Source organism: Crocodylus siamensis, chromosome 1 (assembly GCF_052110815.1).
Source record: "Crocodylus siamensis isolate JL-2025a chromosome 1, ASM5211081v1, whole genome shotgun sequence".
Lineage (NCBI taxonomy): Eukaryota > Metazoa > Chordata > Crocodylia > Crocodylidae > Crocodylus > Crocodylus siamensis.
The window spans coordinates 151,381,736-151,396,769 of record NC_143395.1 but is presented as its reverse complement, the minus strand read 5'-3'; the positions used below and the strand labels follow the sequence as shown (position 1 = coordinate 151,396,769).

Here is a 15,034-nt window from a genome sequence, read left to right as displayed (position 1 = left end):
CTGGGCCAGGGTGGCTTGTGCTGTGGAGGAAAGGATGCACTACAGAAGCACAAGGAAGACTATGCAGTGGGGAAGGGGATACATGAAGAAGACTATGTGGTGTGCGACTCAGGGGGAAGGTGGTGGATACCGCACACCTGCTCCCCCTCCCACCTGACACTCCCCTCTCCCCCCCAACCATTCACCTTTTGCTTCTGCTCTGGCTCTGACCCCAACTCAGAGCTGCCACTGCTGCTTTTGCCTGGCCAAGCTGGACCAGGACCAGAGCTGCTGCCACCACTGACTGCCCTGCAGAAGCTAAGTGGTGCAGGGGCAAGTGGCTGGGGGGGCAAGCAGCAGGGAGAGCAGGAGCAGGCATAGGAGGGACAAGGAAAAGTGAGGCAAGGGCTCTGGCTGCCCGCTCCCCCCCATCGCTCCACCACTGCTTTCCATGCCACAATGGTGGGGTGGGGAGGGAACTCAAGATGACCCTCCATTAATTAGCTTCTACACAGAGAAAGTTATAAGCATTTTATAATTTTCTCTGTATACAGTCTCATTATTTGAGGGGGGAGGCCATCTTAAATCCAAAGTTGCCTTGCATTAGGATAAACATGGTAGTTAAGGGTGTGTGGGGGGGATGCATGTGTGTGTGTATGTATGGTATGGTGTGGTGTAAGGATGTGGGAAGGTGTGGGGGGGCATAAGGTACGTTGTGGGGTTGTGTACATGTGGTGCATTGTGGGGCAGGGAGTGGGTATGTTGGCATTGGTGGGGTGTGAGGGAGGGTGGGAGAGGTGTGGGGACCTCCCCTCCATGGCACAGCAGCAGGCAGAGGTGCTCAGGGTGCTCATGCCAGGCACTGGTGCCTTGGGGCACATGGCTTCAACAAGCGCTGCACATCATGGTGAGGGGTGCAGTCCCTGCCGGGTCATCGCTATTGCCAGCGCTCCCTGCCATGCACACAGCCCCCACACTTGTGCGGCACAGGAGGGAAGCCCCACACGCTGGAGCTGGCTGCCTTCCCCACCCCTTGCTGTGCAGGTTCAGGGACAGGGAAGATAGCCAGCCCCAGGGTGGGGCTTTTCTCCCATGCCACATGAGTGCAGAGGCTGTGCATGCACGGTGGGGAGCGCTGGTGATAGAGATGGCCTGGCGGGGGCTGTGCCCCTCACCACAATGTGCAGCACTGGCCAGAGCCATGCACCACTGGGTACCAGTGCTTGCACTGGGCACAAGCACCCCGAGTGGCCCTACCTACTGCTGCTGCTGCTTTCACTGCTTGCCAGCGCCACATGCCATGGGAAGAGGGGTGGCGGGGAGTGTGAGGTGGGCCCACCCAAGCTCCACACTGCCCCTGCCCCACTAGGCGAGGGCTCCATACTGCCGCTAGCCCAGGCTCTATGTTCCACACTCCTGCCCAGCTGCAGATCTGCCCCTATCCCCAGTGCTTCCCAACCCACTGGCTGGAGCAAGCAGGACACCAGGGAAGCTGTGTGCTGGCCAGGCCGGGCTCTTTTGCCCATGAGGGTAGGAGCAAGGCACAACAGAGTATGTTGGGGAGTTTGTATCCGTGACTGCCTCACTCCCACCCTCATGAGCAGAAGGACTGGGTGGGGTACAATTCATTGGTGGGTGCTGCGGGCTGGATAAAAGTTCCTGGTGGACTAGATCCAGCTTGCGGGCCATATTTTGCCGGCCCCTGCCTTAGCACTACAGCATCTGTACATCACCAGTGTTAATAGGCAACTGCCTCTAGATCAAGGGTGGGCAATTATTTTAGCTGGAGGGGCACTTTAGGAATTTAGGTGAACTGTTGTGGCCTGGAGGGGGGATGCTAACCTGGCCTGGCATGGCAGGGTGGGTGGGTGGTGGGGTGTGCTGCTCCAGCCCCGTCTGTCCACTGCACAAACATCACCAGGAGCACCAGAGGGAGCAGGTGCACGGGGTCTCCATGGAAACCAGCTGGGACCTGTGCGGCAGGGTACATTTGGCTGGCCAGATTGGATGGGGCCATGGATGGGCAGGAAATGGCATCCAGGAGTGAGACAGGCTGTCAGGAGCCAGGACAGCTGGGTGGTGACAGCGCAGGGCTGAGACCCAGGCCAGACAGGAGCTTCTGCTGTAGGGACTGCTGGGAAGTAGAGTCCAGATGCTGTCCCACCTCTGCCCTGCTGCACGCTCTGGAGCAGCAGGACTGCCTACACACACCATGACTGGGGCTTCCCCCCATGCCTGGGCTGGGTAGGGGTAAGGGACCTGCCACAGGCTGGATAAGATCCCTTAGCAGGCCAGACCCAACCTGCAGGCTTTATTTTGCTCAGCCCTTTTTTTAGAGGTGAATGTGCAGTAGATACTAATTGGCAGATCACTTCCCTCCAACACTAAGCAAGGAACTACACTTAAGTAAAGGAAATGGACTAAGTAGCTTTAGGGCAAATACTATCTGCCTCTCCTTCACTGAAGAACTTATGTTTACATTAGTAAACTATTAGTCTCTTACACCACTTCTCTTCCCCCTCCATCCTGACTTCCTATTACAAATTTAAACCAGTATTACTCACATCCTTACAGGTGTCCAAGTTCCTCCCTAGAAGGATCAACAGGAGAGTAAGCTCTGCTGGTTTGACATTTTCCTTCATCTAGAGAGGGCAGTGATGATTAAAAGACTCCTTTGATCCTCTTTGTTGGGTGTGGGAGAAGCAGGAAGAGTCTTACTGAGCATCCTGAACACTAACTAAACATACTGCATATGGAAACCCCAAAAACTGCCTTAAGAGAACATTATGAGGCAAAGTCAAATAAGAGGATGAGTCAAATAATGAAAAGTTAAGAAATGCCAGAATTAAGATGACCCATGAAACTTGAATCTGGCCCTTTCTGCATGCCCATTATGATAGTGTTAAACAATACAAAACACAAAGTCTGAGGCAGAGGAGGAATACAATTTGGTGTCTCAGTCAACAGCTTTTTCATTCCATGCACTGAATGTGAGAAATAGCACATTATTTTAAACACATGTGCACAAGAGATGGGAATTAATATTCCACGATTTTGCTTGTTTCGCATTCTTCAGGGCGTATAGCAGATAGAGCCTACGAGGAAGCATTTCTACCCAATGGTCAACTGCTCTTCTTTCTAGGATTGACCACTTTGTTCCAAATTCCTTCAGTCTTCCGGTTGTCTTGTGCGTCTGTTTGTCCTCCAGTTGGTGTCCCCAGTATTGTTTGTTATAGGTAGTTTTTCATTGCCCATTCCTAGCATATGGTCAATCCACTTCCATCCTCTTTCTTTTATTTCCATGATGATGTGTGCTTGTTTTGTCTTCTCTCCTGGCTGTCCTGGTAATAGCAGTTTTGGCCAGAAAACTTGCAAGCTTCTTTTATCCCATCCACACAAGAAAAGTTCCTTCTTCTTCCAAACTTGTACTCACCCCCCAGCTTTCATGACCATATAACTGATTTTCCATTACCGTTAAGTCATTTTTCATTCCAAGACTAATGTTTCTTTGATCTCTCAATGGTCTTCAGTTTCATAAATACTGCTCTTGCCTTTGGCAAATGTTTCTAAACATCGTCGCCTTCTCCAATTGTACTGCTTTGGGATACACCAGGTATGCAGATTTTATTGGGTGTTGTTTACAAATGATTGGTTCTGGTGGGTCTACACTAATCCTTATTGTTTGCATTTTCTTTGCACCGATTATTGCTCCCATGCATTCTGCATTTGTGCTCAGTCTGTTCAGATTTCCTTGTGTGTTCTGTTGTAGGACAGGAGGCAAATCCCATCAACAAAAACTAATTCTTCCAGGTTCGTCAATTTTTCCATTTTATCTCAGTGCTTTGTGACCCTTCAAGTATTTTGGCTAATCTTCCTGTGCAGGTAACTTTTAACATAGATACTTCCTGACTTCTGAGTGCTTGTATTCACAACCTCAGCAATATTTAATGTAGAATTTTTTTTGTAAGCAACTTCCCAGATGGCTCTTAAAAATGTAAAACAAAAGTGGCACCATATTGAACCATATTCATAAACTTTAGGTATATAATTTAAAACTTCGGGTTTTTGTTTACATTTGTTACCTTTTTATGTCTACTTAACATTTTGGAGGGAAAAATGTAGGTACAAATTCAATATTTCAAGCCATTCATTAAGGTGTGAGAGGTCAGAATACTCGGCGATCCAAAAAAACCCCCCAAAAATGAAAAAAAGAGAGGTCTCCCAGCAACAGTAGTATAGACTTGATTTGACATTCCCCAGTACTTCTAAGGTAAAGAAAACCCCCAATTACCCTTGCTTTTTAAGTGTTTAAAACCCCCCCAAAAGCAAATAGCTCCCCTTTCCCCCACCCCCTATTTTTTTTTTTATTCTTTGCATGCGACTTTTAAAAAATACTTTTACTGCCATTAAAGTAGATCTGGTCAGCTTCTGGGACACCTGAAGGAGTGAGCCGCATTCACTCTGAATGAGCTCAGTTTAACAATCCTATCTCTGAAGAAGGTCAGTCCCTATTTGCAAAGGCATATACTCACAGAAAAGTTTGCATAGACTGCCCAGACTGATCCCCCAAAGAATAAAACTAACTATAAACACTCTAATTTCTTATCTAACTTGTTCTGAAACAAGCATGCCTTTGATGGTCATCTAAGCAGTGTAATCGTCTTAGTGAATATTTTTCCTCCAACTAAAGGCAAGTAAACAACATTAATTCAACATTGAGTGCATCCATAGATCAAGCAACACATACATTAAAGTTGGATTCACACCCCTAATTCTATTGTTGGGTATGCATACATAGTCATATAAATCTTTAAAATGAGATTTCCAATATTTCCAAGACAGATGAGCATTTTATTGGATTTGTTTGCTTGTTGTTTTTGTACAACCATTAGTAAATAGGTAGCATGTACCTATCGAAAAATGATCAGATAGCTAGAGACTCTGTCAGTGAATGAGTTCAAGAAAGTAGAAGTTAGGAGAATCAATCAAACAAAGTTTTTCCAGGTTTTTGGCTTAAATGTGCAGTCACATAGGTTCCCTCCCACCATGCAATTTCTAAGTATCCCCTTGTTTTTTGAAAGGAAAATATCTCCAGATCAACAACACATCCGAAAGACGACGTCAGCAGGTCCCTAAAAATGTTATTAGTAAATTGTGCTCTTGCAAACCAAGCTAGTGTTCATTTTGCAAGCTAAATGCATACCTGGGCATTTACCTCAGACACTTCAAGAAAAACCATAGAACATCATAAATACCTATTTTCGTCCTGGTTATCTCTCAATTCCCATGGTTTTCCTTTTTTTTCTTTAACGCATGGCAACCTCACTGAGACTTAAGTTACCTCCTAACCCACTAAAAGATTAGCATTGTTGTTTACTCATTCCAAGGCTGTTCCTGTTACACCCACTTCCTATGCAGTCACGCTGATGGATTAACAGCTATGCTGTGTAACACAGAGAACACATTACAAAACAGTACAATAATTAGCATCTTCAGGAGGTGCCCTCCAAAAATACATCCTCGTTTAATGAAGTACTACCTACACATTCTGTAGTAACCAAACTGAAGCTGACTCACGCTGGAGGCGTCTTCCCTGCAGAGTTCACCCATCCACACGAAAGTACCCTCTCACCTGACCTTGGTGGCGCTATTTAAAATGAAAATGTGGTTTAGACCTCAGAGGCTGCTTTCACTGGCCCGCAACCCTCCCACTTTACAACCTTCCCACAAATACAAACTAAATTATTTCAGTGCTCACAGTTCTTTGATGCCTTCCCTGCAGTCCCTCCTTGATACCTATAGAGATGAACAGGTTTTCCCTCCGCAATTCACTAGAAAGAAAAGGACTCAGAGCAACTTCTGTGGCACGTGGCAAGTGCAGCAGGACTGAAGTCCCATAGCACAGGTATAACTGCTTTGCAACTACTCTCATCCATATCCATAGAAAGCAGGCTGACTCCATTCAAGGTAATTCTGAACCCTATAAGAGGAGCGCTGGCTTATTCTGAATGTGATAAAGAAGAGGAGAAGGGAAAGAAAATTGGGCTGCCCTTTTTTCTCTCTAAGTTATATCTATTTCTCTATGAAAGGCCAAGATGAGGCACCACAATACCTAAATCTATAGTTCCTGAAAGGAAGGGAATATGCCGGGTGCCTGGGCAGTGAATTTATGGCCTCTACTGATGCTCTGGATATACCCTTGCTGAAAAGGAGAACCAGAGAATCAGTGTGCCAAATATGTGCTCTGAACTCTGTCACAAGTCATGTCAGAGATGGAAAACTCCTTTGAACACTTGTGTAGCTCTCCCTCCCAAATTTATTCAAGACACGGGCAGAGGACCAGAATTTCTCCATAAAGGGAGCACCTAATGTTAATTAGGTCATCAACTGAAGCAGCATACCTAGTAACAAAAAGCCAAGCAGCAGCTTGCCAGGCTAAAGGCTATGACTTGATTTGGTCACAGTAAAGCTGATACAAGTGGTTTGGAAGAGTTTTAAGTGCCTCTTTGGGTATGTGGCAACTGGTCACAGCATTTGAACAAGGATGTTGCTGAGCTCCAAAGTCCCAGGGAAAGCTAGGGTATATAATGCCGTTTAGGACAAAATCCAACCCCTCCACTCCCAAGCTGCACCATTCCCTTCTTTCTATTAAAGCATATGACCAGGTTTATAAGGTCCTCCATGAGGGTGGGAGCATAGGATCCCCTTAGGGGGTGCATTCTTAAAAATGCGTGTCATAAGGGAGCAGTCACCAGTTTCCTAGCTGTAACTGTGGTTGCCTTTGGTCTGAGAGCAAAGGGATGGGTTCCTTGCAGTCTTCTCCACCCACAAAGCTCAGGCCCACTAGGGTGAGGGGAAAATCTGGCCTTTTTAGTATTTTCCTACAGAGACACAAGAAACTTTAATTTTTTCCCCCGGACGTTTCTAATGAGAAACAAATGTTCAAATCAAAGAATACTCTATGTCCATTTTCCTTTACTTCCCTGAATACTGCTGCTGCAGCGCTACTTTTAACAGGCTGCTGCGGTAACATAAATCTAACTGCTCATGCTGGGGAAAAAAAGAGATGTTTAGTATACAGAATTTTAAAAATGGATCCTTACGACACAGTAATCACCTGCTGCTATCTGCATTTTTGTTTATCCAGTCACCCAGGGGCCACATCTGTCACTTCTCAATTCCAGTGGCCTGCTTTCTTGTTGCAGGGAGCGAGCAAAATTTTCCCCGGGGTGGGGGGGAGGAACATGCAGTGCGGTAGGAGTCCTTGACTGGCATTTACACCACTGCACTCAAAATCCAACCTGAAATGAGAACAGGCTCCAGTGTTTTAACTACAAGGTGGGTTTGTACAGACCTCCAAACGTCTGTGACCTTTTTTCAGCCCTTCATTCAACTGTGCTGCACCCCATGTAACCTTTCAGTGGCATTTAATTAGGTATGAGGAAACACCCTCCTCCCTGCAAATAAGAAAATAAACCCCTCACATTTGAATGGGGGGTTTCAATTTTGTCAGTTTCCCTTTGTCAATTTTCCGGTTAGTGGGAACATGGGATCTTCATTTTCAGGGGAAATTAAACCATACCCACATAATCAATAGATGTCAAAAATGATCATAATGATAATCTCAATAATGGAATGAAAATAAAATAGTCAAGTCATGCCATGATAATAATGATCATAAAAACAGCGATCACAATACTGTAATGAAAATAAAACAAACTAAAACACGAAATGATAATAATCATAATAAAGAGAAAACTGTAATGAAAATAAGATAACCAAGTCCTGGAACTACCATAACCAAGTCATAGAAATAAAATAACCAATAATGAAATAAAAGAAACATTATTAATAATGGAATCAGTCCTCACTAATAATGAAATAATGAAAGTGACCAATGATAATGGAATAACAACCACCACGAGCTATTACCATTATTAGTAATAATAATAATAATAATCATGAAAGACTAAAATGATGAAGGGCGGCGACCTAATAATAATTAATAGTAGCGGGTATCAATCACTATTAGTGAAGAGGAGGATGAGCGATGACAGCAGGGGGCCCTCTCCCAAGGCTGTTGCTGCCTGTGTCCCCCAGCCCAGCCCCTCCGGCGACTTCCTGACTCGGATCCTTTGTTCGCCCGGCCCCGGCCGCGGCCGCCCCCCGCTCGGCTGCAGCTACGGGCGCAGCGCCGCGGTCCTCGGGGAGAGCGGCTGCCCCTGGAGCGGCCGCGGGGCACCGGGCAGGGGCAGGGGCAAGAGCCGGAGGGGGCAGAGGGGAGCCCCGGGGAGAGGGCAGGGGGCCGCGGGGGAGGCGCAGCACTTACGGGGGGAGGCGGACGCAGGGCGGCTCCGACCCGGCTGCGAGCTGGCCGCCGCATGGATCCGGCACAGGGAAGGGGAGGGGAGGGGAGGGGAGGGGAGGGGACGCGGCAGCTGCCGGGGCTGCGGAGACGCCCCTGCCGTGACTCAGAGGCGGCGGCACCTGTGCCCGCCTGTCAGCCCGCGCCTCTGCGCAGCCGCCGCCCCAGCCCCGCGCCCGCCGGGGGGCTGCAGGTAGGGCGGGTAGGCGGTACTACCCCCTGCCCGCGTCACAGCGCTGAGGCAACTCCCCCCGCCTTACGTCACAGAGCTGCTCCCCACAACGTTCGGGCGCCGCCCAGAGCCCCCCAGATGGCGGGAGGGCGTGCGCGGAGGGAAGGGTGTCCGGTCCTCCTGTGGGCGCGGGCCAATGTCCCGGGATGACCTGAGACCTAGGGCTGCCCGGAGTGGCAGGGGCAGCCTGTGGATGTAGCCCCGTGGCACAGGAAGGAGGTATGGGGCAGGGCAGGGAGCAGAAAGCAGAGCAGCAGGCCAGTCGGGGGGAAGGGGCAGGGCAGCAGGCCAGACAGGGAGCCCTAGGGCTGGAGCTGAAAGCAGGGGTGGGAGCAGACGGAAGAAGTACAGGGCAGGGAAGCCAAAAGTAGAGCAGAAGATCAGGTGAGGGATGTAGGGGCTGGGAGCACAAAGCAGAGCAGCAGATTTGGGCAGGTCCGGGAGTAAAAAGCAAGCAACAGATCAGGCAAGAAGTGCAGGTCTGGGAGCCAGAAGCAGAGCCACATCAGAGGCAGGGAGCACAGGGTAGGGAGCAGAAAGCAGAGCAGCAGATCCTGCACAGAGCACAGGCCTGGGAGCCAGAAGCAGCACAGTACATCACTTAGAAGAAAGGGTCGGGAGTGGCACACAGGAAAGGTGCAGAGCTAATCTGTCGCATGCCCTGTTGACCCCCACTGTCTCTTCATAGCGCTTGACAGGGCAGAATGGTGTCTGTTTATGAAAGCTTACTCCTTTCTTGCTGTCTTCAGGCTAACTCAGCTACCTGCCTCTTTCTGTGACAGCTATCGCAAGACTTGGCACAGCTGCAGCAGGCGTGCACAGATGTAGCAGGCAGAGTTGAAAGCGCGACTTGTCCGTGCCCCAGCTCCTCTTCCACGTGAGTTTCCAAAACCCCAGATCATTTTAAAGTCAGATTGAAAAGAACCTGCCTATCTGTTTTACAAAAGTGAAAATGCTTTGAGCAGAAACATAAAGGAGTCAAAAAATATCTGCTGGTTGCCCCACAGATTACTGACTAGGAAGCCTGTAAATACCAAAGTGGATGTTAAATTTTTTACAAGTGCCTCCGTTAATCCTTATAGAGACCCCAGCATTGTTTCACTTCTTCCAGGGGCATCCTCCCAGAGGTTTCTGTTGGCAGGTACCTGGGCTTAACACCCCTGCACTTCTGACAGCTTTACTGAAGGTTCATTTTTCAAAATGTTGCGTTTGGCACTGACATACAAGCATTTATTGAAAATATTAAATATGCTACAGACCTGACTTAGGCTAAGGTATTTTCATAAATATTTACACAGTTTTTATTATGCATGGGGTAAGCGTAGACATGAGACTCTCCCTGCACAACTTTGTTACTTCTGTAAAGAATACCTTTTTTCACCCAAACACACATCTGTTCAAGAGGATTTTATTTTTCCCTTTTGCTCTCTTCTCTGCAGTTGTTGGCCTGAAGTACGTTTCTTCAGGGTAATTGCAAGCAAGCTCTTACAGCTTGACCATAGGTAGCATTGAAAACCTGTGAGGGTATTTTCATGTTGCAGGTGGACTGAAAAGAGAGCTATTTTGCACGGACACAACTATCCAGCCTTATGTTCTGTGCAGCAGATGAGACCCTGATTCTGCCATTTTAAATTTAACTTTCTGAAGGAAAATACTTTTGAAGTGAGACATCCTCTACATGCTCTGAACTGAAGTGTTTAAAACTGAAAGATAAACCAAACAAAACACCTCTGCTGCTTTCAGCCGTTTGATTTCCTAAGGCTAGGGGAAGTATTTCTCAGTATATCTTCACTGTGTGGTTAATCCTGGCTGTTACCCAGGCTTTAGCTACACTCCCAACATGAGCCTCACAGAAAGTTGCTTGACTGCGGTTTAGAGGTGCAGTAGAGGGGGAGGGGTTAGAACAGGGGTCAGTAGCGTTTTTGGGCTGAATGCCAAAAAAACCCACAAACTGGACTTCTCAGACGTTTACATACTAGGGACGGATGGTGGCGGACCCATGAGGGGCCCAATCCTTCTTGGTTGTGCTCCCCAAAGCACACAAGCAGCCACTGCCAGCAACAAGCCAGGGCTCCCAACCTCGGTACAGCAACTTGTAGCCACATGGCTGCCTGCTGCAAGCAGTCCAGGCTCTGAGCAAGCCCCTGCCTCCTGTCATGGAGCCCTGGATGCTTGCAGCAGGCAGCTGTGAGCATGCAAGAGGCTGCACTGGGATCCAGAGCCCCAGCCTTGGCTGGTTCCTAGCAGTGGTCAGTACTGTAGCAAGGGAGGGGTGAGTGGGGTAACCACCCCAGGTGCCAAAGTGAAGGGGCACCCACAGGCGCTGCCCAGTTAGAGCACAGCACGAGCTGGAACTGCAAGCAGCTTGTTTGGGGGAGCACAGGGATGGTGGTGGCTCCTGCTGCTTTGTGCACACCCTGGCAAGCATGGCGGGGCATGTGCCCCCCCCCGATCTGTGTGCGGGACAAGGGCAGGCTGCTGCAGTGAGCTGTGAGCTTGCCCTGGGCACCAGACTTCCTTGCTCCAGCATTGGCAGTGGCTGCACATGTGCCTTGGGGAGCACAGCAAGGAAAGGGCCGAGCCTGCACGGCACCTGGCCCCTTTCCCACCGTGTGCTCTGAAGCACATGCCGTGAGCAGCCTGGATCCATGGTGGCAACAGCTGCACAAGTGCCTTGAGGCAAATGTCAGGGAAGGGGCCAAGGTTGTGCTACTCCAGGCCCCTTCCCTGCTGTGTGCCCTGAGGCACACGTGCAGCTGCTGGTGGCCACAGAGCCAAGCCAGGGCTCCAGATGCCAGTGCACCAATTGCAGCCTCCTGGCTGCCTGCCACAACCGGCCCAGGCAGTGGGCAGCTGCTGCCTGCCACGGAAGCTGGGCTGCTTGCAGAAGGGCTTGCAGCCAGGCTCAGTGGCTGGTGGCAGCTGCTCAGAGCCCAGGCCGACTGGCATGCCAAGCAAAATGACCTCATGTAGCATGCCTGCTGCGGGTTGCCAGCTCCTGAGTTAGAACCTTGGCTCTGCTTTAGCAGAGGCTGGAACTGCTCACTTTGCTGTAAGGACATGGCCAAGATATACCAAGTTCTGATAGTCCTCCAGTGCCATTTCTAGGTTTCCTCCTGTAGGACAGGAATTTTGCAGTTGACTAAGAAAGAGTCCTAAGCTTCCCAACACCAAGAGGCATGGCACCTGCCTCAGGTACACACACATTAAAGTGGGTAAGCCTTTCCTGTGAGGAAGCTTGCACCTGGGTTTTGGCTAACCAGGAACCAGTCACCATGGTTAACTGTGAAATAAAGACTTACCCTTAAAGGCTGCAGGGATTAAGTCTTACACCATTTTGGAGAAGCAAGTAACAAATGGTAGTATATATTAGATCTGAATTTCAAATATTTTCTTTTAAATGCATTCTTGTCACAGTTTTTATATTTGTGTTATTAAAAATGGTTTTGTCATCTGTACTTTTGTTGTAATAGCCTGCTCTTCTCTTTTGCTCAAAGGTCCCTTGGAGTAAAATGGGGTTGAATCTACGAGATGCTTCAATGTTGTGACTTCTGTCGACTGCACTCCTTCAGTCTGGGACTGGAGGTCCTTGCTGAGCCCCAGGTGCTGTGGCAAGATTGGCACTAGTATCTGAATGAGTTAATTTAGTGCTAGTTCAGTTATCCTTGCACTAGACTGCAGTCATTTCTGTTATTTGATCCATGCTCACGAGGAGGAGGGTAAAATGGGACTGTTTCCAAATGTATATGTGCTTTAAAGTTGTGTTATGGATTAGAAAGCTGTATGTAAGTGTGTTGCAGAACTCACAGTGGCAAGTGGTACTAGGTGAGCTTTCTGTTCTAGCTACAGTTTTCATTTGATTACAATTTAGCCCCCAAATATTTTTAAAAATGAAAGTACATCACGCTTGGTTTCCTATTTGGAGGTGAATTTGCTTACATTCAATTGGAGCTGTGACATTTCAGAGTTTTGTGCAAGGAGTCATTCTCCTTTGTGTGCGGGGACCTTTTCCAGCTACACTTAGTGTACAGCACCAGCCTAACAACTTCCAGCATAGTACCACTTGCTGCTGAAAAAGTGCAATGCCTCTGTGCCATGCCATTCCCTAGTGCTAGGGACGTGATCTGAGTATAGAGTGCTCCAGCAATTTTTAGCTGCTGCAACAACCAGAATGAATTGACGGGGGGACAACCTCAGGGCTGTTCAAAATTTATGCACAGTGCCAAGCTGGGTAGCACAAAGCTAGCTTTCCATTCATGCACTAAGCAAAGTTTGGCTGGTCTGGAGAACAGGACCCTCTGTCTATAGAATAAAAATACCTCCTAATATTCGGAAGCCCAAAATAACACTGCTTGAAGGTAGATTTTCCTTAGCTCAATAATGACCCTAACTGTTAAAGAACAAAAAGTTATCTTTCTTCCTGAAATGGACTTTTGCACCAAAAAATTAAAAAAGCTTTTATTAAATGCTTTTCTTTGTTGGTCCTTTTCAGATATTTAACAATTTTCACATCAGGCTTTGCAATTATGCATTTTGCCTTAGTGCACTTATGCATTATGCATCTTTAATCTAGCTATTGTATTAGTAAAATTCTACTTTCATTCTAAGACCCTATTTAAGTGGCTTATTGTTTTATAAAGGTATGTTTGGCAGGTGAAATTTCTCATGTTTTTAAGTTCAGAGGTAAAGTGTGTGTGTGTGTAAGAGCGAGAGAGAAAGAGAGAGCGAGCGGGCGCAAGCCTGAAGAAAACCTAAAAAATTATCTAGTGCTTTTGAGGACAGGATCGTCAAATAGATGCAAATGCATTTAACATAATCATAATGTCAAGATTTAACATGGCTTCCCTAAAACATTTCTAATTATGTCATATGTTCTCGCCCCTTTTACTAGTGTCTCTCATTTAGAGCACTGCATAGGCTGTGGAGCTGTACTGTTAGACCATTAGATTCAAGTTCCATGTCTTCAAGGTTTTGCATAAGCTCATTTGTTTCAGTGATCTGTTGTGCTTTTGGGCCCCTGACTTGCCATATTTGGCCCAGTCTTCCCTTCCAACAGTTCACATTTCAATTTATTTATATAGTCCTAGTGGAGGACCCATTTAGGAAAAATATACTGTTTTTATTCTATATTATTTACTGGCGGAAAAAATCACATTTCCCATACTACTATGTGATCAGGAAATCCATAGCATATGAATCAAGTGCTAGTATCAAGTGGAGTGTCCCCAGGGTCTGTCCTGGGACCAGTTTTGTTTAATATCTTCATTAACAATCTGGAAGATGGGATGGAGTGCATCCTCAGCAACCTTGCGATTGACACCAAGCTGGGGGGAGTAGTAGATATGCTGGAGGGCAGCCTAGGATTCAGAGTGACCTAGACAAATTGGAGGATTGGACCAAAAGAAATCTCATGAGGTTCAACAAGGACAAATGCAAACTCATGCACTTAGGACGGAACAATCCCATGCACTGCTACGGGCTGAGGGCCAACTGGCTAAGCAGCAGCTCTGCAGAAAAGAACCTGGGGGTTACAATGGACAATAAGCTAGATATGAGTCAACAGCATGCCCTTTTTGCCAAGGTGGCTAACAGCTGCATTAGTAGGAGTGTTGCCAGCAGATAGAGGGAAGTAATGATTCCGTTGTATTCTTCACTGGTGAGGCCACACATGGGCTAGGCACAGAAGTTACACATAAACTGATTTAAGTAACCAAGAACTAGTTTAAACCCATAACAGAACAGAAAAAAGGGGAAAAAAAGGTGGGGGGGTTGCTCTGTATGTTAGGGAACAGTGTACAAGTTCTACCTTCCAAATGGGACCAGAGGAAGGCTTAACTGAGACCCTGTGGGTCAAGCTCCAAGGAGGGCGAGGGGAGAGGGATCTGGTGGTAGGGGTTTACTACAGGCCACCACATCAGGAGGAAGAGCTGGATCTGGAATTCTCCAGGCAGCTGGGAGAGGCCGCACATGCAAAGGATGTTGTGGTCATGGGTGATATGAATTACCCTGACATCAACTGGGAGGAGCAGTCGGCCAGGTCTAGCCACTCATGAAGGTTCCTGACGTGCGTCCAGGACCTACACCTCGTGCAGGAGGTACTCGTCCCCACTAGGGGAAACGCCATACTGGATCTGGTGTTAGCCTCTGGGGATGACCTGGTTGGGGAGGTGCTAGTACAAGGGAGGCTAGGGGACAGTGATCATGAAATGATCCAGTTGGCTATTCAGAGAAAGGTGGGGAGGGTAACTAGCACAGTGCAAATACTTGACTTTAGGAAAGCCAACTTCGATGTGCTCAGGGCAGTATTCAGGGAGGCACTCGGAGCCCAGGGGCTAGTATGGGGGTCCAGGAAAGGTGGTCCTTCCTCAAGGAGGCTATCCTTGGGGTGCAGCAGGACGCAATTCCTCTGCGCAGGAAGGTGGGAAAAGGGTCCAAGAAACCTTCATGGCTGAGCGCGG

General features: G+C 47.9%; 1 protein-coding gene and 1 long non-coding RNA gene across 4 annotated transcripts in view; one reads left to right on the top strand and one right to left on the bottom strand.

Annotated features, from left to right (window-relative positions):
- The window catches only part of CDC42EP3 (CDC42 effector protein 3), a 41,380-nt gene extending 32,860 nt beyond the window's left edge, over positions 1-8,520 (bottom strand). For 2 of the 3 annotated variants that reach the window (XM_090045481.1, XM_090045493.1), the window contains exon 1: positions 8,309-8,520. The gene's annotated coding sequence lies outside the window, so the exon portion shown is untranslated. Of the gene's footprint in view, positions 1-7,096; positions 8,046-8,308 lie in introns of those variants that run through there. The other variant, XM_090045487.1, reaches the window with a different exon arrangement.
- A 27-nt stretch (positions 8,521-8,547) lies between these two features.
- On the top strand, positions 8,548-13,472 carry LOC149873478 (uncharacterized). The gene is made up of 3 exons (XR_016442072.1): positions 8,548-8,795; positions 9,326-9,453; positions 12,074-13,472. It is a non-coding gene; the product is annotated as an uncharacterized LOC149873478 (long non-coding RNA).
- The last annotated feature ends 1,562 nt before the right edge of the window (positions 13,473-15,034 follow it).